The following is a 21,092-nucleotide window of genomic DNA, read 5'->3' as shown; positions in this document are numbered from 1 at the left end:
AAAAAAAAGAATGTTTCCAGCCTCCTTCCCAGACTTTTCACATATTGACCACTGCCTCCCTGGCACTTGGACTACTTCATTTTAGAGTTCACTAGAATAATGAAATACACATTCCCTATGCTATTGTCTGTCTGGTTTTCAGAGAAGGTGTAGGAAAGGGAAGATGGATACAAAGCCATAGATCAGGATCTAAAGATTAGTACCTAGCACACAACAGGCCTTCAATAAATGTTGAATGAATGGATAAACGAATGGGAGGGAATGACGGGAGCCTGTGAGCATGCGCAAGGTGGCTGGGTCTTGTTTCTTAAGGAAACTGCACTAGGCTTTACCAGCCTGCCAGGTCTCCATCTGGGAAAATCAGTGGTGACAGTAGGCTCATGGCAGATAAATGTGGGAGAATAAATATAGGTGGACAAATGCATTGCTCTGGGATCAAGAAGTCTGACTTTTACTTCTCAGGAATTACCAAATTCTCAAATCTTAGAGGTAGGCGGACCTCAGAATCCTCTTTCCTAGTCCTTTCACCTTTTAGGTGAAGACCTCAAGGCCCAGGGTAAAGGGGCGGTAACTGGCCATCCTCAGGCAATATAACTTGCCAAAAACACAATGGTAGTTGGTGGAGGAATAAAATCTATAGAAAACTGAATTGCCAAAGGGCGAATTCCCAGGGGACTTTTGCAACACCTCTGCTACATTACCAGCTTGTTCCCAGTAGGCCTTCTGCAGGAAGAGAATAATGCTGAACCACACTGAGAAAGCAAACGGTGAAAGCAAGCATAACCACTCCCACCCCAGGTAAACTCACTGACCTTGTCGGGAACACACAGTGGTGTGCACAGATGCATTGTATGAGCTGAAGTAGAAGGACCAGAATATGATGTACATCACGATCATCGGGGAAGCTCAAATCTGGATGATGCCAGAAGCTAAGACATTTCAACAAGTCAAACTTCAGGCAGCAGCACTGGCCACCACCTGTACCCAGACTCGTTGTAAGTGCGCAGTGACCCCAATCTGTGCATAAATTGGGGGATGGGGGATGCAGGGGTGTCATTATTGCATAATAAGGCTTCTGCCCAGTGGCATGTGTGGTGTGCTTTGGTTCTATTAATGAAATTTGTCATTTCTAATCTCCCTCCAGCTGGTGAAGTCTCCATACATCTGACTGGCTGCTCTAATTCAGACTATCTTACTATTCACCTGAAGGTCTTGTTCCTTCTAACAGTGTCTTATTCCCTCGTTCACAGCAATCATCTCCAGGAGTTTCAGTATGGGAGCCATGAGTAAAAATTAACAGTCACCAAAAACAGAACTTTAGATATGCTCTCTTGTCTTTCTTTGAATTCTACCTCCTTCAAGCCAAAATTCTTCTTTCCCCATGAAGCTGTCCCTGAATGGTCCGAGGCACCATGATTTTATTCTCTTCTTTAGTCTATATATGCAATTTAACACAAAAGCACACACTGTTTTGTCAACTGTTCTTCACTGCTGAGTACTCGGAGACTTCCACCCTTATTCTGTCATCATTTTCAAAGTGTCCAAGTACTCAGCAATGAAGAACCATGACGACGACAAAATAAGGGTGGAGGCCCAGGCAGTCCTTGGAAGTTTGCTCTTAAAAGGGATCAAGCAGACACTCCTGGAAGCCTTGTTTTCTGAGTGTCTGCTGGGCCAAAGGAGTTAAGTCACAGCTTAGAAGGGGGTCTGCAGTTATCACTACAGGAGCCTATGTCTTCTCAAAGTCATAACCTGACCTTCAGCTTAGCTTCTCTCTTCAGCTCAACTCTAACTGCCTGGCCTAAGAAGTATCCTTAGCATTTTCAGTTATAAAGTCTCTTACCCAAAACTCTAAACAATACAAATAAGAACTTTATGGATACCTTAGTCTTATATCTGTTCTTTAGAATAAGCCAAAAGTGATGCTCAGTTAATCTAGCCTGTGAGCAGTTCATAGGAAACCAAGACTATGTCTTTTCTCTTTGTCTTCTATATTTGCAGCTACCAAGATTTATTTGCAGCCATTTATGTATCATTATAGGGAGAACTATTAGGTTTTGACAGATAAAATTCCAGGACCTTATGGTACTTAATATGAGTTGGCTCAGATAACCGTATGACTCAAGCAGTGGGTCAGGTCTCACACCTAGGGTAGGTGAGACTGGAAATGTGACAGATTTACAGCATAAAGGGAGCAGTTTCTATTGAGAGGCAGTAGCTGCCCCATGAGAAGCCAAATGAGGCTCACAGTCTGCTGAGGACCTATTGAGAAAAATGGCAATCGTCTTCAGTTCCTCTCACCTTCCCTTTTATTCATTTTCTTCCATACAGCTCAATCGGCTCTCCTCTGGGCCCTGAGTACTCTGTCTTCCCATCAAAACTCCCCCACATACACCACCTCCCCTGACCCTCACCACACACACAAAGCTCCCTGGTAACTAGCTACACAGGAGAAGGTAATGTACTGACTACTACCTTCTTCATTAGCTTAATGTATTATCTTCCCAGGGAGGCAAATCCTCACTTCACTGAAATAAAACTGTGAGTGAAAATATCAAACAAAAATATCAAACTAGTGGGAGATCCTTCGGGTATCAAAGTACAGACCAGTGATTCTCAGGGAGGGTGGAGGGGTGCCTTTTAACAGAGGCATCACCACCTCCACCCCCACGGCTGGTGTTAAGAATCACCGTGTTACACGAGACATATCTGAAGAGAGTCCATTACCTGTATGAACATGTAACTGTTGTGGAAATTGGAGGTCCACTGACACAATCACCCCTTAGAGAAGGAACGGAAATCGAGTGCCTCCTACATCTTAAACATCAAACATCATACTAGGTATTTCTCAGTCAGTCCTTACTTTATAAGGTAGGTATCACCTTGACGCTAGCACCATCACCATCATTTTACAGAGGAGAAAACAGGTCCTGAGAGGTTAAGCAACTCACCAAAGATCATACAGCCAACAGGTTGAAAAAGCATTCAAACTCAAATCTCCCATCACAACCCATACTACCCCTGAAAAAGTATGGACATGTGTAAAAGTGCCATAAAAAGTTTAAAACATCATATAAATATTGGCTATCATGTTCTTATATGTATTAAACTATGAGGATTCGTCACGAGCTCTTGGCTGCATTGCTCACAAAGCCCTGCAGCCATCTGCAGGGAAGATCAGCCCCTCCCTGCGGGGACTGCAATGCATTCTCCATTACCACTGGGCATTTTCCACCACCGCCCTCCCCTGACTCACAAAGGGCCTGGCAGTGAAACTGCAAGCCTCTTCCCAACTTACTCTAAGAACACCACACTGCCGTGTTCCCAACAGTTCCTTGGGGACTATCTCCAAGACTTCAGAAGATGGTTGTAATCTGCTGAGGTGAAGTCTTTACCAGATGATCCAAAATGTCTCCTGAGACCAGTTTATATGTTCTATGTTAACTGACCTCAAACACACCTGGAAAGAATAGGTTTAATTATTATAAATTCTTCCTTGAATCTACAGATGTTGAGCACTGGACCGCAGATGGTCCTGTCCACTCTGCCATGACCAACCACGTTGCTTTTATATAATCAAGTCTATCAATTTTTCCGCTTATTTCTTCTTTTAGTACTTATGTTTACATGTTTCGACGTGATTTCTATACCCCTAGATTATATAAAAATGTCCATCTTCTCATATTTTAATACTTTCATGTTTCTTTTTTAACACTTAAACCTTTATTCCACCTGAAATTAATTTAGTATAATCTGAGGGAAGGGAGTTAACTTTTTTCAAGTGATTCTCCAATACTATTTATTAATTAACTTATCGTCACCCCCAGTAACTTTTTAAAGTATTTTACTATATTGCATGTTGTTATATATGTACTTGTATCTGTTTCCGAACTTTGATAACCTTTGAGACCTACATTTTAACCAGTAATATGTATAGGAAAGGAAAAAGAATAGTTATTTGCAAATATATTTACCTGGCTAATCCCTGGAGATGAGTAAGAAAGAGACCAAAATAGAGGAAAAAATTAGAAGTGAATAGTGAGTGATCAGAAGGGACTTATCAGTTCAGCGTGTAAACCCTTGTAAAGGCTTGCCCTGGTACATTAGGGCTTACCACTCCCCCGTAATGTAAGGAACAAGGAGTACACATGGTTAGACACAACCAGGAGAGAGATGCACGTGTCAGGAAAGTGCTTGGTTCCATTTAAACCCTCTCCCCACCTCAGCCATTTACGAGCCAGAGCATTCCACCTACTTACTTTCAGGGTCAGGCCTGAGCCTACTCCGAATGCATTCCTACTGTGAGCAAAATTATGTTGGGAGTCCCTGTCTCAGTAGTGCCTGCCTCATTTGGTAACTGTGACTATTAAAGAGATAATTCATAAAAAACAGTTATTACACTGCCTGGCTGTGGCTGGCTCAAACAATAGAAATTTTCTCACAGTTCTGGGTGCTAGAAATCCAAGAGCAAAGTGTCAGCAGCTTTGGTTCCTTCTAAGGCCTCTCTCCTGGGCTTGCAGATGGCCACCTTTGCAGTGTGTCCTCACATGCCCTTTTCTCTGTGCACTTGCATCCCTGGTGTCTCTTCCTCTTCTTACAAGAAAACCTGTAATATTGGACAAGCGTCCAGCAGTATTATTCCATTTCACCTTAATTATCTCTTTAGAGGCCCTATCTCCAAATACAGTCACATTCTGAGGTACTGGGGGTGGGAACTTCCACATATGAATTTGTGAGGGACACAGTTCAGTCCATAACACTGGCATAAAAGAAGGAACTAATAAAAATTAGCTATTAAATGTATTGGGCAGGGCAAATGAATATCAAGGCAGCCATCACAGGAAAGATGACCAACTTAGCTTTTTTCCCTCCATATTCAACCAAGAATAGATGTTTAATGTTTGAACAGTTGGGATACAATAGAGAGCCTTGTCCAAAGAGCTGCTGATTCAAACCAGGTCAGAGGACACTTCAAGACTTGAGCACAATGGCTCAGCAGGTGAAGGAACTGAATTGGCTAATGGCCTCCTCAAACCACAGGTTACTATTTTAAATGTTATAAAAGACCACAGAGCATGAAAAGATGAAAAATAAAACCAGTGTGGGTCCAATCTTCAAACGAGGAGAACTGAGTGACAGGACCAGTTTGACTCCATGAGACTAAACTAAATTGCCGAGTACTAAGGCCACCTTTGGGCTAGAGGTAGATTACAATCTTTTCTGTCCTGAGGCTCTCAGAATAGAAAATAGCTTTTCTCTTTTCTGTCCTTCTCACTAAAATCCTTTTCGCAGTCCTCAAAGAGTGAAAACATCTCTATGTTGGCCAAAGTCATGCAAAAGGACACGAACAAAATAGTCACGCAAAAGGGACACTAACCTTAGTGCTACATAATGTAAAGGAGGCTTATTTGACACCATATACAAAAATAAACCCAAAATGGATTAAAGACCTAAATGTAAGACTGGATACTTATAAAACTCCTAGAGGAAAACAGGCAGGACACCCTGACATAAATCACAGCAATATCTTTTTGGATCCAACTCCTAAAGTGAAGTAAATAAAAGCAAAAATAAACAAATGGGACCTAATTAAACTTAAAACTTTTGGCACATCAAAGGAGACCACTGACAAATGAAGACAACCTACTGAATGGGAGAAAATATTTGTAAATGATGTGAGTGATGAGAGATTAATATCCAACATATATAAACAGCTCATAAAACTCAACATCAACAAAACAACCCACGTGGCAGAAGAACTGAACAGGCATTTTTTCCAAAGAAGAAATGCAGGTGGCCAACAGGCACGTGAAAGGATGTTCAACATCACTAATCATCAGGGAAATGCAAATCAAAACCACAATGAGTTATCACCTCACACCTGTCAGAATGGCTATCATCAAAAAGAACACAAGCAACATATGCTGGCGAGGATATGGAGAAAAGGGAAATCTTGTACACTGTTGATGGAAATGTAAATTGGTAAAGCCACTGTAGAAAACAGTATGGAGGTTTCTCAAAAAAAACTAAAAACAGAACTACCATATGACCCAGCAATTCCACTCCAGGGTTTATACCCAAAAAAACCAAAAACACTAATTCAAAAAGATACATGCACCCCAATGGTCAGAGCAGCATTATTTACCAACCTAAGTGTCTATCAACTGATGAATGAATAAAGAAGATGTGGTGTGAATACTACTCATCATAAAAAAACAGAATTTTGCCATTTGCAGAAATATGAATGGATATGGAGGGCATTATGCTAAGTGAAATAAGTCAGAGAAAGACAAATAGTGTATGATATCATTTACATGTGGGATCTAAAAAAATACAACAAACTAGTGAATATAATAAAAAAGAAACAGACACAGATATAGAGAACGAACTAGTGGTTACCAGTGGTGAGGGGAGGGGAAGGGACTATACAAGAGTGAGGGAATGAGAGATACAAACTACTGGTTATAAGGTGGGTTCAGGGATGTATTATACAACACAGGGAACACAGCCCATATTTTGTATTAACTGTAAGTGGAAAGTAACCTCTAAAAATTTTATTAAAATTTTTAAAAAATTTTTTAAAAAGAGGGCTTATTTGGGGGAAAAAAAACTAAGCAGATTTGAAGGAGGAGAGCCATCTGAGCTCTTAATAGAGTGGTATGCTTAGGCTGGGCATAGCTGCACAGGACTCATTAGGGTCAAGTGTTCAAGCAGAGTGGTCCCCCCTCCCATCACAGTAGAGAGTGACCCTTCCCTGCACTACTACTCTACTCTCTGTTTGTAGGAAAAGAAAGAGTAGGAAGTTTTCCCAACTGGAAAAATGGCCTTGCTAGAAAGAGGATTCCCCAAAGCTCAGGTGCTTGTACTAGGTCGTTCTCCCAGGGGATTCCAGGGCCCTCCAGATGGGCACCTCACTCAGTCAAGGAAAAGGAACAATCATACTACCTACCCACCAGCCACCACAGGGAGGGTCCGGCAATCCTCACTAATACAAATGTCACTGGACTACTACTGATCAGGTGAAATGGCAGCACAAAGGGTGACCAACTTTCTTTAAGAGCTTCCACGTGGGTATGGCCACACTGGGCCAGCCCCCTGCCAGGCGTCCAAAGAAGAGGCCTGCAGGACTCTGCTCAGATTTGCATTAGGACCCAAGTTGTGATTTATTAACTCCAGAGGATTTTTTTGTTTCACAGCCAGAAAGGGCCACGATAGTGGATCTCTAAGTTCTCTTTTGCAATTTGAAGACCACCCACAGTCTCTTATTCCCACAGCACAGACAGCTTCTGAGTTGGCTAAATGATCAAGTCTTTCCCTCTGGCTTTCCTCTCTGCTTCAGGTACTCAGTTGCTCCCTGGGCAAATGATGGTCCAAAATCCTATCATTAACAACATGAAAATAGTACAAATGTCTCAAACATGGATTACGGAGCAGCTGTGATTTACAACAAAGGAAGCGGGTCACTTTAACTGAAAGATCACATATATTTTTTGGTAGTTAGCAAAAACAAAAAAACCAAAAAAAACCCCTGAAAATTCTCAAATTTTTAATCTCCAGCTTTCATCACCCTCTCCTGATTCAGACATGTTCCCAACTACTGACCAGGCACCTCCATCTGAAGTTACCTCATTCTAAACATACCCAAAACAAACTCATTTTTGTGAGTTGTTCTATCTGTTTAAGTTATCCAAGCTAGAGGACATCTTTGACCCCTAAGTCCTAATTAATTAGTCATCAATTCTTGTCAATTACACTGTCAAAATGCCTCTATAATCTATCTTCTCCTCTTCATCCTTATTGTTCCTGCCTAACTCATCATCTTCTCTCGAGGTGCCACTAAACTAATCTTCCTGATTCCAGTTTCATTTTAATTTTTGATCCAAGAACCACCCCTTTGAAGCATGGTGGAAATACAAGACTGACCTCTTCTGAACAAAGTAATTTGCCTCAGGAGGGGAAAACCAAGAATTCATTAGGCCTGATTCACGACAGAGGAGCGAGAGAGTTAAGAAACAGAGGAACAAGTCTTTCCAGGTCAATGTGGCATGATGCTGCGCTTCAATCCAGTGATTCTGGCAGAGTACTATGCATGTTGCTGAGAGGAGAGGGGAAGGGAGTTGGAAAGACAGAGGGAAAATGGCCATGCAACTAGTGGGTTAAATTAGCTAAGAATCTATTAAGATTCAAAATGGGGACCATTAGTTTTCCCTAACTGATATGCTAAAGAACTCAAGTATGTACATACTCTAAAAATTACAGATTTTTAATTTTACAGAGAAAAAATTGACTCCTAAATCCACCACCCTAATAATGATTCCCATCTGTACATGCCCTTTCGGTCTTTGTCTACTGCACACATATTTTATACAGCTGCATCATAGCCTTCATCTTGGGTAAATATAGAGAACTGTATACCTAAAGATTTGACAAGTTGGAAAAACAACTGGCTGTACTTAATCTCATGCATTTCAATTGAGGAATTTTCAGTCTGGAGTACATCATTTATTAAAGAGTAGTTCCTGCTGCTGAAGACTGAAGTTGCAGCCTGGATTGTATCTACGCGATATTAGACAGAAGTGCAGAATTTGGTAAGGTATTAGAGATTTAAAACTGGTAGACCTCAGATATGAGGGAAATACCTAATGTCCAGAAAATAGAAAAGAATCTCTTACCTTCATAGCACCTTCTGGCTTTTATTAGCAGCATCTTTAAAATGGAGGAACAATGTCTATTTCACAGGGCTTTTGCGAGGAATAAGTGCACTGTAAACTACAAAAAAAAAAAATGGTATGAATGTGAGGAAAAATGATTAGTATCACTCATGAGGCTGTATCTCTCACCAAGCTCCAAAACTGAAAAACCACACCCTTGCTTCCTATTTTGGATCTGCCCCACCAACCCTCCCAGAATGCTACAACAGAGAGGCAGAAACAGAGCTCGGCTGGAGCTGAGAGAAACAACCAACCGGTTTCTCTTTGGACCGTCAGGGACATTTCACAAAGGGTTTTACGGGGTTCATACTAGGAATCTGGGAACTATTTTTACTATTTATAAAGGTCTAACCTGAAACTATACTGTTATCAGCAGTAAAGCTTTACAGGCTAAATAAAACATCAAGGCTCACTTTATTTTTTCTCATTTTTTCCTGTTAAATGGAATTACATAAAATAAATATGTATTTCATAGAAAAACTAATCGTTGATTTATTTAATAAATATTGTATGAGGCCCCACAGTAATCACAGAGGACAAAAAGATAAGTCATAATTCTTGCCTTTAAGGAACTCACAGTGTAGTGAAGACAGATAAGTTTAATGGGCGGGTATAATATTTTATGGCAAGGGCAATAATGAAGAAAATCACAATAAAGGGAATAAATGAAGGGCTCTCAGCCTAGGCTTGAGTGGGACTAGGTGGTCAAGGAAGGCTTCCTGGAGGAAGTGAAATCTTAAAAAAACTTCTAGGAGTTATACAGGCAAAGTCGGTGTGTGAAGGAAGAGGGGGAGGCCAGATGATACATCCAGGCAATGGGAGCAATATATGCAAACAGCCAAAGGTGAGAGAAAATGTGTTACCAAGAAATTGTGGGTCAGTAGGGCCCCACTGTAGAATTAGGATGCAGGAGTGATAGAGACAGCGTGCAGAGACAATGGCATTTTACCCCAACTTTTATTTGGAAAATTTCCACACTTAGAAAACTTGAAAAAATAGTGCAATGAGTACCTATATTCTGTTCACCTAGATAATATGGGTGGGGGTCAGGGGGGAAAGAGAATGAAACCAAAAGCTGGTTCTTTGAAAAGATGAAAAAAAATAGATAAACCTTTAGCCAGACTCATCAAGGAAGAAAAGGGAGAGGGCCCAAATCAATAAAATGAGAAATGACAAAGGAAAATTACAACTGACAGCACAGAAATACAAAGGATCATAAGAGGCTACTACGAGCAACTAAGTATATGCCAGTAAGACGGGCAAAGGCACAATCTCCCAAGCCTGAACCAGGAAGAAAGAGAAAATATGAACAAGCCAGCTACCAGCACTGAAATTGAACTAGTAATTAAAAAACTCCCAGCAAACAAAATTCCAGAGCCAGATGGCTTCACAGGTGAATTCTACCAAATATTCAGAGAAGAGCGAATGCCCGTCCTTCTGAAACTATTTCAGAAGACTGAAGAGGAAGGAACACTTCCAAACTCATCCTATGAGGCCACCGTCACTCTGATACCAAAAATATCACACACAAAAAAAGAAAATTAAAGGACAACATCACTGATGAATATGGATGCAAAACTCTTCAACAAAATATTAGCAAACCAACTCCTACGATACGTTGCAAGGATCCTACAGCATGGTCAAGGGGGATTTATCCCAGGGATGCAGGGGTTTGTCAGCATCCTTAAATCAATCAGTGTGATGCACCACAGTAACAAACTGAAGAGTGAAAAACACATGATCTGGGGAAGAGGGATAAATAAGGAGTTTGGGATTAACAGATACACACTATTATATATAAAACACATAAACAATAAAGACCTACTGTGTAGCACAGGGAACTATATTCAGTATCTTGTAATAGCCTATAATGTAAAATAATCTGAAAAAGAAAATACATATGTCTGTGTATAACTGAACCACTTTGCTGCACACCTGAGACTAACAAACTGTAAATCTACTATATCTCAATTTTTTTTAAGTAAGATAAATTCTAAGATTGCTAACAAAAAAAGTTAACTCCTAATGCTTTCAGTTCTTCTAAGAAAATGTTTTTTATTGTTGGCCACTTGGCCACAGACTCCACACTTACATGCTCCAGAGAACCTAGTATAGTGGTAAAAGACCTAATTAGTCAATTATCACCTGGTGCTGTCAAAATGAATTAAATAACATAAGTCTTTGTTGGGTGGGGTTGGGGGAGGAGCATGGCAATCCCAAGTAGTTTGAGGGGTAACAGAGGAATCAAACCAAGGCAAGTCCTGGAGGAGAATAATCTTGGTAGGAGGCAGCAAAGCTTAGGTGTCAGAATGAGAAAGTTGTACTGAAGATAAACTCTAGCAATACTGTTTTACCAAGGCTTAGAGCAGTGCTGTCCAGTAGAAACTTAATGTGAGCGGTCTATGTAATTTTATTTTAGAAGTCACATTTAAAAAGTAAAAAAGAAACAATTAAAAAGAAATTTAATAAGAGAGTTTATTTAATAGATTTTAATTAAAATATTATCACTTTTAGATAAATAAACTGTAGGACATTCATATATTGGAATATATTATTCAGTGCTAAAAAAAATGAGCTATCAAGCTATGAAGACATGGAAGAATCTTAAATGCACGTTGTTAAGTGAAAGAAGCCAATCTGAAAAGGCTACATAGCGTATGATTCCAAACATATGACACTCTGGAAAGGGCAAGACTATAGACAGTAAAAAGATGAGGGGTTGCCAGGGGCTTGGGAGAACAGAAGCAGGGGATTTTTAGGGCAGTGAAACTATTCTGTATGACATTGTAATGGTGCAGGTCATTATACATTTGTCAAAACCTACAGAATGTACAAAACCAAGAGTAAACCCTAATGTAATGTAATGTAATTATGCGTCAATGATGCTTCATTGATTATAACAAATGTTAACTCCCTAGTGCAGAATGTTGGTGGGGGGGGAAGCTGCAGGGTGGGTGGGGAGGGGATATATAAGAACTCTCTGTACTTTCTGCTCAATTTTGCTGTGAATTGAAAACTACTCTAAAAAAAGTCTACATTTAAATATATCTATATGTATATTTTTTTAACATGCAATCAATATAAAATATTACTAAATGAGATTTTTTGCATTTTTTCATAATAAATCTTAGAAACCAACATGTATTTTACACTTACACCATTTGTAATTCATATTAACCACATTTTAAATGCTCAAAAGCCACTTAATGGCTAGTGGCTCCCATACTGGACAGCACAAGTCTAGAGCCGTGGCAGCACCAAGCCATACTGGAGACATAAATGAAGAACAAGTGTTTTGCTCTGCAAATGAAGCTTCCCAAGAAGTCTGAGTCTTTTTTCCACCCAGATTGCTGGCTCTCAACTCCTCTCACACAGACACTCAGGTGCATCCTCCCTGTGAGCCCCCTCCCCAGTCCAGCCCTCCCGAGAGTATCACTCTGAAGATTTTTCTGATGGGAATCTGTCTAAAAGAGAGGCACAGGGGGGAGGGTATAGCTCAAGCAGTAGAGTGCATGCTTAGTATGCATGAGGTCCTGGGTTCCATCCCCAGTATCTCCTCTAAAAATAAACAAATAAACCTAATTACCTCCCCCCACCAAAAAAATAAAAAAATAAATAACTAAATGAATAAATAAAAATAAAAGAGAGGCACAGAACAACAAAGAATAGAAGGAATTTATCACACCAGAGCTTCCTGAAACACGTCATTAATATTAGGCGTACTCCTTATTAATAACAGGGGGAAAAAAGCTTTCAGGTCCTAAACACTATGCAGAAAGTGAAGAATTTAATAAAATGCAGTGCAGACTTAAACGCTACCTAGAAAATAGGTACTTAAGAAAAAAATTGCTGCTGTCATTATAGAAATAAATAACCAGGTTTTGCCTTAGTTGGTGGGGATTATTTATATTTCCTTGCAACTAGAAACATCACTTATTTATATTTCATAGCAATAGTCCTGGAACTAATGTATAGACTTCTCTGTATGCCATGAAATATTATAATCTACTCATGTTCTAAATGCTGTTACCAAGCTGTGGGTGCACTTTAGTTCAGAAAAATTAGCTGTCATTTGAATTACAAAAGGCACATGTTAAATCACAGCCTGCCTTTTTATAGTCATCATTTTCAGGTTCTATCATGCAAAAAAATGAGAAAAAAAGACATTTTTTTGCTTACCATTTCCAATAGCTCTTCCAAATGAAGGAAAAGGAAAAAACAGAAAAGTGGACCAATTATAACAAAATACAGTGCAGTCCCACAGAATCCTGCAAAGAAAACAAGCATGGCATAAAGCAGAATGCATACAGACCCTGTAAGTTTTATTTATAGTCACAAAAATCATTATTAAATGCCTAACTCCCATCTGAATCCTCTTTGAAATAAAGGAAGAAATCTAAAAATAAATACATAAAATTGGCATTTAATTGAATATGGCATTTTTAAATATATAAATTCTACATGAAAAGTCAAATTTTTTCCATCTTTACATCTAAACCTTTTCAAACAAGTATCTTAATATAATCTTAATATAATTTAACAAAATGACATGATCATCTGGGATTTGACTTAAAATACTCCAGCAAAAAAACATGATCATAAAAGTTGGGGAAATATGTAAGAATGACAGAATGCTGTTAACTGGTAAAGCTGAGTGATGGGTACTTGGAGGTGGGCCATGCCTTTCTCACCGCTTGTACACAGCTTACATTTAAAGTTTTCCAAATCAAAAAGTTCAACAATTAGCTTTGCACAGTGGCAGTACTGTAACCAGTGAGGTTTATCCGAGGCGCAACTATTGCTAATTGAAAAAAAAAGTTCAAAAATTGTTGACGGTAAGTTTTAAAATATATGGATATCTTTAATGAAAAGAATTGTTGATTGGTTGTCTCTGACTCACGGCCTGGCACAGGAGATTTACTATTTATTTACGCTCTTCTAAACTGTTCACATGTTTTGATCAAACACTATTTTATCAATGAAAAAATAATCTAAATACACACATATATATGTATGTATGTAACACATACACCGAACTACACACATACATACACTTACATTATATATCTGTGTGGATGTATGTGTTTTGGTAAGTGTAGAGCACTTAAAACTTCTTGAGGATACTGGTAATGCATTTAGCTCTGCATTTTATCAGCTGTGGGTCCTTAGGCAAGTCACTTCTGAGCCTTCTTAAGGTTAACATTTAAGTGAGAAAATACATTTGAAAATACCCAGCATAATACAGGTATTCACTCAGTGTTGGTTTAAATGACATTTAATATGTGGAGAGAACCGGGTTTATTACTGAGGTAGGCCTGCCCCTAACATGAGGGACCGTGAGCAAGGGGAGAACAGAGGCGTCCAGCCCATGGTCTGTTCTCTGTCCGCCCAACAGAGAGGCCTCACACATGCACGTGTGGATACCCCAACAAACCTGATTAAGCTCCACCACCCCAACAGCTGCCCTCTGACCACTCCTGAAGCCTAGGTATGGGCACACTTATCCTGTCTGCTCCCAAAGAAGAGCCAGCACAGGCCCTGGAAGTGGACTTCTGGCTAACTATCAGGGAATTTCAAGGAGCCCCAGCAGCTAGAAGCTAGTCTGGAATGTGCACTTGTCACGGGGGGGGGGGGGGGGGAGGTGTAGTGGGGAGATGTACTGGTTGAATTCCTTGGCCCCTGGGAAAGGATGTGACTGGAGAAGGGCCATAGTGGGTCCCTTCAAAGCAAAGGGCCCAGAGCAGGGGATCCAGGGGTCTGCTCTAAAAGCAGCACTGATTAGACACAAGGCGTTGTACTGAACCACTCAACAGAGTGGCAGTCAGAAGACATGGGTTCTTGTCCCACTTCTGCCAGTAACTTCTTGTGTGACCCTAGGCCAATGTCTTTACCTAGCCATACCTTAATTATCTCACACATCCATTCAATACATAATTATTGGGCTCCAATTATGGGTCAGGCATGCATCTAGATACTGTGGATATACACAGAATTCAACAGACAACAGTCTTTGCCCTCAAAGACTTACCATTTTGATAGGAAACAAGCCATGAAGACATCTAGAGCAAACATATTCCAAACAAAGGGTCTCTTCTAAATCAAAATTTTCATGATTAATCTTGCAAGTTGGTGTATTCATTAAATACAAATCACAAAAGAATCCTAAGAGGAAAAAAACAGCATGTCAAATTATAATGCAACACTATAAAGGTACAAAGCATGACATTTATGATCCATTCTCTAACACAACAGCACTCCACACCTGCTACTCTAATTTTAATCACAAGAATCATCACCATATGCAGCACAACAGCCAATCCCTAAATATGCATAGTTTTCTTTATATTATTACCAATTTTAATTATGTATATTGTGTATAGAAGATATTTATATGGAAGATATGATCACAAAGCATTTAACCACATTAATTTATTTAATAAATACATTAATACAATGTATCAGATGCTTTTTAAAACGTTAATAATGAGCTTTGTTTATTTATTATTTAATTTACACTTGATAAATATAGAAATGTTATTTACACAAAGAGATGAATAGGGTGTGCAATAATGTACAGATAGTCTAAGAAGAGCTTATATTTATTCCAAACCAACCGAGACTGAATGCAGCTTCCTGACTACATCAGTAATAGATGTTTGGTGGTCATGGCAGAGCATCTGGTCAGATGACTAGGAGTCAAGTGAGAAGACCTAGAAGATCTTGGATAAGACAGCGAAAAATGTTTTTCTGAAAAGGCAGGCAGTTAAGTAATAACGGAACTTCTGTCTCGTTTAGTTCCAGTTCGACCTAAAAGCAGTCACACAAGGGGAGCCCCAGAGCTCAGATCATTCTAGCCACTGCATCCTACACCTTCTCAAAATTGAAGTTTCCCATTTATCACAAAATATCCACTATAAGGAACTATTAACACTTGTTAGATCCCACAATTAGAATCATTCATTCAAGGTACAGTGAATTTCTAGATACAAATCAAAGCACCCATAATGCATTGCAGTCAAGTTCTCCCTTCTATGCTTGGTTCAAAATAAAGCAGAACAGCGTGCATGCACTGTCCTAGCTTTATTAGTAGCAGTGTTTTTTATTGCAGCTACTTCCACTAGATGGCACTAAAGACTCTGTTTTAGAAATCAGGTTCTGGGGGAAGGAATCAGAAGGCAAAAATGATCCATCTGAAATAAACAATACATTTCTCCAATCTTCTGTCCCATCATTATGATCAGTTTCTTAGAAATTAAACATGAACCTTGGCCATTTACTCACTCATCAAACATTTACTGAACCATACTATGTTTGAGACATGCTCAATGTTAAGAATGCAGAAATAAAATACAATTCCTTGTCCTTAAAAGAACGCAGTGTGGGAGGGGTGGGCTGCAGAGAGGGCAGAATCAGACAAGCAAGTATAAAATTGAAATGCAGAATGTTAAAAGATTTAATATCAATAAAAAATGTTAAAAAAAAATAGATTTAATAGAGGTCATGACAGAATACCACAGGCAGCACATAGAGGGGTACCGAATAAAGATGTGGTCAATGAAGGATTCCTAGAGAAGCTGATGTCTGAAAACTGAGCTCTGAAGAATGGGTAGGAATTAACTAGGCAGGGAGAATGGGCAGGACGTCCTAAGCAGAGCAAGTGGCTTGTACAATCATACAAAAGGCTGACGCTCAGGTGCAGGCTAGGGTCAGGCTGGGGCAGTGCAAGAAATGAGGTTGGCTGAGCTGGTAAAGACAGAGTCAAGGGAAGCCCCCGCTAGAAGATAGTCTGCTTGAGAGCAGGGATTTTTGCTTGTTCTACACAACGATACATCCTGGCACATGGCCAAAAGTCCCTCCCTTCATGGGATGTATTGTTCTAGGGGGGAGCAAGCTGTGAAGACATTCAGGGAAAACATTCCAGGTGCTTAAAGGATATTTGATGAATAAACGGAGGTACTGAACAGCTACTCAAGATTATGATCAGACTGCAGTTTCAGAAAGATCTCTAACAGGATTATAGCGAGTGGGTTGGAAATAGGGACACTTAATTAGCAATCCAAAGTATGATAAGAATCTGAACTAAAGCAGGAACAGCAGGGAGGGAGGGAGTAGATTCAGAGACATGATGCAGGAAATAATGATAACAGTAAGAAGACCCCCTAGAAGAAGTGGGCTGGCACTGTACATGTATCACCTCCAAATCCCACAACAGCCAAGGGAGGAGGAAATGTTTCGTTTTGTTTAAAAAAGTGCCAAAGGACCCTGGGAAACAGCCACGTTCAAGAGCCAGGTGGAAGAAGTAGTGTATCACAGGGAGAAAGACGAAGAGTGGTTAGAGGGGCGGGAAGAGGAAGGAAAATCTAGAATAGTGTTATGGCAACCAAAGAGGAGAGAGTCTCAAGGAGAAACTGTCAATGTCAAAAGCTATAGCCAATTAAGGTAGATAATACCTGCGAAGTGTCCACTGGATGTAGCCAAGCGGGAAGTTACCAGGGACTTTGCCAGAAGCAATTTCAGGGAACGGTGAGAGGGAAAGCCAGACTGTACTGTGCTCAGGAGTAAAACGTGAGAAGAATTAGAGAAGCTAGTGTAGACTGTTCTTTTTAAGAGGCAGAGAGAAAGCAGGAGCCAGAGAGGGGCACAGGGTAGGAGAAGAGACTTAAGCATAGGTATGAGCTGAAAGGAAAATCCACCAGAAAAGACAGGATGAAGACAGAGGAGAAGGGGGAGGCAGATGAGACTGGGCTTCAGAAGGCAGACCTTAGGAGAAAGGATTCTCCTTGCTTTGAACTAAGGAAGAAGGATGGTGAGTGACAGAAACAGGTATAATGGTGGAAGGTAAGTCTGACGTAGCTCTAGGGTCCACGTTCTAAACCCTTACTCAGTGTCTGGTAGTGCTGATCAGGCCAATTGTCCGATCCAGGCCTGCCTGATTTCCCGATGCATCCTCCTCCCTTCCTGGCCTTCTTGTCTCTGGTACTTCCCCTGTCTGAGGCCACAGGAGTGGGCTGAAACCCTTCAGACACCTTGCTGGACCTCATCGCTTTCATCCATCCTGTTCCTCTGATCCCATCACTTCCGTACTTCCTGTAACTGTTCTGCTGCCTGGGGTCCCCAGAAAGATGAAGCCGTATGTGAGCACAGAACAAAACACCAACTAATTCTGGGGAAGGAGAATCCTTACACAATCCTCTCCCATAATTTCACCCCATGTTGCTTACAGTCTGCACGACCCACAAAACTCTTGGTTGCATGTAGTCCTGTTTGTTCCACTTTGAGGTCACTGATTTGCCTCACCAGTAACAAGTCTTTGAGATGTCTACTGTGTAGGCATGGGGCTGGCTGCCAAGGGTTTTTCATCGTAACAGACAAAGAATACATGTGCGTTTGTGTGTGTGTATGCGTATATCTATATATACATACACACATATATATACACACATATATAAACATATACATACATAATAAACAAAAAACACCCAATACCAGAATGTAGCACAAACTGAAAAGTGAAAGTACAGGCAAAAGTGTTTCTGGAGCTCAAATGTGGAGCTCTGAAGTGACAGGGAAATTCAAGGAGTTGGTGTGGGGCAGCTTAGCAGAGAAGGGCGGGCAGGTCTGGAATAATAAAGGTGGAAGAATTCTGAAGGCAAAATTGGAAAAGGCCAAGAAGTGTGCTTGGCAATGTTTAGGTACAACTAAAAGGCCCATCTTATGGATCTATTAAGGAATCCAGATTTTATTCTCTGGAGATTGGGAACTACTGAAGCTTTCAGAATGAAAGACTGGTTTGTATGATATTTGTACAATTAATTTGAAAAGACTGCGTAGAATCAATTGAGAAAAAAATGGAGGGTAGGAATCATTGAGACTTTTCTAATACTTGAGGTAAAGGTGATAAAGTCTTTATCGTCCTAAAATTCTACACAGTAAGGTGTTGGCAGTGGAGATGGAAAGAAATTGGTACCACCACCTGGATATGGAAAAAGAGAAAGGAGGCCAGGAGCACTATAGGGTTTCAAGCTGGAGGGAAGAGAGAATGATGACATCTTTGAGACAATAAAATAGGAAAATTCAGAGCACAGTTTAATGAACAAAGACGTTCAATGAAGTTTAAGACACGTGGGACTTTAGGTGATGGGGCCATATCTGGGCGCAGGTTTATAACAGATGGTTGTGATCAAAGCTCAGGAGAGACGTCAGTACTGAAAGTGTGAACCTGAGAACCACCTGCATAAGAAGAAAATGTAGGGAATAAAGTGGAGAGAGGGGAACCAGTGAGGAAGGAGAATGTGAGAAGCAGTCCAAGGAATCAAAAGGCCAGGAGAGCAGAGTATTTCAGAAGGCAAGGGGGAGACAGGTGTTAAGGACAAGAAAGTACATGACAATGGTAAATACTAAAGAGACTGCAGTGAAAAAAGGCCAGTGACATGGTCATTCATGATCTACAAGAGAAAATTTCAATAGGAAAGAGGAGTTAGTTTATTTAGGGGAGGAAAAAAAAAATGGGTGGTGATGGTGATACTGGGAGACGGTGATGAAAGCAGAAAGTGAGACCACTCTTGAGAAATGTAGTGGTGAGAGCCACAAAGGTAAGCTAAAAGGCAGCCTAGTCAAGGGAGGATTTGGTAGAACATGCTAGTCAGGGACTGACTGAAAAAACAGCCAGGTTTTGAGAAGAAAGGAAAAGTTGGAATAAAATGCAAAGGTCATGTGGGGTCACCTTGGAATAGAAGAAAAGCAGTCAGGAGAGGGATGAGGAGGTGTGATGAATCACAGATTTGTTTTTAAGTAAAAAGTCGGGGGAGTTGCTTTTCTCACTCAATTAGAGGCAGTTAGCTGCTGAATATATAAGGGATTCAATAAGAAGCTGGGAAAGGGAAGGGTAGAGGTAGTTGGGGTAGAATCTTAATGGTATCATAAGACAGAGTTCAAATCTTGATGTGTTACCTTGGACTGGCCACCAACCTTGAGACTTTCCTCATAGAGTTGTTAAAAGATTAAATGAGATAATGCGCATGTAAATTATACAACACTTCTTAAACAAGAGAAGCTTGGAACATCTGCTATGGGAAATATGATAGAGCATGAATAAGAGATGAAGTGAAGCATCACCAGGCAACAGGGAGGGCTGAGGTAGAGTTCAGAGCAAGAATATATAGCAAACCCAAGTCTGCAGTTTTTGTGACATACTCCAGCATCCTGGAGTGGAGAGAGCAGATTCTGAGTCAGCAGGCACGCAGAAGGACAAAAAGCTGAAGAAAACTAGGTAAGGACTATTTTAAGACCTCAGTAGGCATGCTTACTTTGGGAAATTACCTGTAATTTACACACAAAAGTGGCATTTGACTCACTCACGTTATATTTTAGAAATGGCCAACCATTTCAATTTCTTATTTTATAGTTTTCTTTTCATAGTTTGGAGTCGACAAGCTTTTGTTTCAGATTCCATATTTTTTAAAGCTTAGGTTCTAGGCACTGTGCCTATAGCATGTAATGGATATTGAGGACATCAATGAGACAGTGGCCGTTGGGTCAAATCAAGTAGTGGAGGTAAAGAACAAAGCAACCAGTGAGGTACTCAGACAGGCTAGACGCGCTTAAGCGGCTGGAGATACGAGAACAAGTGGAGAGTAAGGCACCAGAGTGTTACCATTTCTGGAGATGCAGGTGTAGCCAATAGAGGAGATCCCAGGTGTAGGCAACAGAGGAGACCGCAGGTGTAGTAGCGCCCTCGTGCGGCCAAATCAGGAGACTCCTCCTAGGGACACTTAAAGGAGACAAAGAAATTGTGAAGTAAAGGGTGCCTGATGTATCGTTCATCCTGCCATTAGTTTGTGAGCCCACAAAGGACTTATCCCTCTTTGACAGCCTCCACTAACCCATTGTGACCAGTCACAGGCCCTCCTTGACTGATTAAAAACAGCGGGACAAGCTTGCCCCGTTTCTCTTACACAAACTGTAGAATTCTGGATGACAAACAACCCCTTAGTCTGGACGGGTGAAACATCGGCTTCTCCAGCCCCAGGGAACGAGGAGTCGCGCTCCCGGGCGCTCGCAGAGCGCACGCAGCGCTAGACCTCGGTCCAACGGTCTCCCTGAGGGGCCCTTCGCCCCGGAAAAGGCCAGGAGCCGGCGAGCCGCTCCTAGGAGCTCTTGTAACCGGCACGCTAGGCCTCAGGGGCTCCTGAACTAAAATAAGCTGGGAGGCCCAGAGGGGAACTTGCAGGCTCTCAGCAGCGCGGAGAAACGCCGACACCGCGTCCCGCTCCGGGGGAACAACCAAAGCGCCTCCCCCTTTCAACTCCCAGCAAGCCCTGGGCGGTGCTCGGGGCTAACTGACAGCGCCACTCACCAATGGGAGGGCCTAGGCTGGGTTCA

At 40.9% G+C, this 21,092-nt stretch overlaps 1 long non-coding RNA gene and 1 pseudogene across 1 annotated transcript in view; one reads left to right on the top strand and one right to left on the bottom strand.

Moving 5' to 3' along the window:
- The window catches only part of LOC135322019 (uncharacterized), a 49,610-nt gene extending 28,630 nt beyond the window's left edge, over positions 1 to 20,980 (bottom strand). Inside the window, exons 1-8 of the long non-coding RNA XR_010382252.1 lie at positions 20,666 to 20,980; positions 20,365 to 20,481; positions 15,326 to 15,430; positions 14,740 to 14,873; positions 12,891 to 12,979; positions 8,673 to 8,769; positions 4,443 to 4,606; positions 3,299 to 3,460 (exon numbers count right to left, since the gene is read on the bottom strand). This is a non-coding gene — a long non-coding RNA (uncharacterized LOC135322019). The remainder of the gene's footprint in view (positions 1 to 3,298; positions 3,461 to 4,442; positions 4,607 to 8,672; positions 8,770 to 12,890; positions 12,980 to 14,739; positions 14,874 to 15,325; positions 15,431 to 20,364; positions 20,482 to 20,665) is intronic.
- Positions 13,456 to 13,584, top strand: LOC116155036 (U4 spliceosomal RNA; annotated as a pseudogene).
- Positions 20,981 to 21,092: the final 112 nt, after the last annotated feature.

This window comes from Camelus dromedarius, chromosome 9 (assembly GCF_036321535.1).
Source record: "Camelus dromedarius isolate mCamDro1 chromosome 9, mCamDro1.pat, whole genome shotgun sequence".
Classification (NCBI taxonomy): Eukaryota; Metazoa; Chordata; class Mammalia; order Artiodactyla; family Camelidae; genus Camelus; species Camelus dromedarius.
Note: the sequence above shows the minus strand (reverse complement) of the source record. Positions and strands in the feature narration are given on the sequence as shown.